Source organism: Myotis nattereri (genome assembly GCF_964212035.1).
Source record: "Myotis nattereri genome assembly, chromosome: 15".
In the NCBI taxonomy this organism is placed as follows: domain Eukaryota; kingdom Metazoa; phylum Chordata; class Mammalia; order Chiroptera; family Vespertilionidae; genus Myotis; species Myotis nattereri.
In genome coordinates, this window is record NC_138090.1 from 23,375,327 (window position 1) to 23,376,622 (window position 1,296).

At 40.5% G+C, this 1,296-nt stretch overlaps 1 pseudogene across 1 annotated transcript; it reads left to right on the plus strand.

Moving 5' to 3' along the window:
* The first annotated feature begins 456 nt into the window (after positions 1 to 456).
* LOC308531423 (small ribosomal subunit protein eS8-like) lies at positions 457 to 1,086 on the plus strand (annotated as a pseudogene). The gene has a single exon. The product of its transcript is annotated as a small ribosomal subunit protein eS8-like (transcript).
* The last annotated feature ends 210 nt before the right edge of the window (positions 1,087 to 1,296 follow it).

Genomic DNA, 1,296 nt, shown 5'->3' on the forward strand with positions numbered 1-1,296 from the left:
GGATATTTGAATATAAGTCTGCCTGATTCCAAACTCCTGACCATGCTAGTATTCTGACTCTCAACAAAATCTAAAATAGACATTGTGGATTTATGTGAATTTGTCATGGAAAATAAGGACCTAGGGTGAAAAAAAAAAGCCTTCAAAATAGTTGTGAGTAAGCTTCAATGTGGGCATATATATCTTATTTTGAACATATTCCTATTCTGCTCCCAGCATTTCTATTATCAACATTCATTTTTTTAAAAAAGGCTGCCCTTTGTCTTTAGCAGAAGAACACAGAGCCCTTTTAGTCACAAAGATCAAAATAAACATTAAGCATTTAGAAATGAAACAACCAATAGTTCTGAGTCCTCTTCTTAGAAGAGTACATATTCATGACAAGTTAAATTTCTAGATGAAATTGCTTCTTGACTTTTAAGGATCTAGGACTCGCTTTCCAGCCAGCGCCAAGCCATGGGTATCTCTCGGGACAACTGGCACAAGCGCAGCAAGACCTAGGGCAAGAGAAAACCCTACCACAAAAAGTGGAAATATGAGCTGGGAGGCCCTGCTGCAACACTAAGATTGGACCCAGCCGCGTACGAACAGTCCGAGTGCGGGGAGGCAACAAGAAGTACAGAGCCTTGAGGCTGGACGTGGGCAACTTCTCTTGGGGCTCAGAGTGTTATACAGCAAAACAAGGATTATTGATGTTACCTACAATGCATCCAACAATGAACTGGTCCGCACCAAGACCCTAGTAAAGAACTGCATCGTGCTCATTGACAGCACACTGTACCGACAGTGGTACAGTCCCAATAAGCACTGCCGCTGGACTGCAAGAAGGGGGCCAAGATGACTCCTGAAGATATTTTAAACAAAAAACGATCAGAGAAAATTCAGAAGAAATACAATAAAAGGAAAAGGAATGCCAAAATCAGCAGTCTTCTTGAGGAGCAGTTCCAACAGGGCAAGCTTCTTGCATGCATTGCTTCAAGACCAGGCCATTGTGGCCAAGCAGATGGCTCCGTGCTCGAGGGCAAGGAGCTGCAGTTCTCTCTGAGGAAAATCAAGGCCCAGAAATCCTCATCCCTCCTACCTTAACTTATGTAATAAAGGTGTTTATTCTTTAAAAAAAAAAAAAAATCCAGGACTTTTAAAAAAAATTTTATTATGGAAACTCTCAAATATTCATTAAAGAAGAAAGGAAAGTATAATACATCCTTATGAACCATTTTCAACAGGTATCAGCTCATGGTCAATCTTGTTTTATCTAATCCCCCTACACTCACTTTGTTTCCTGGTATTTTAAGG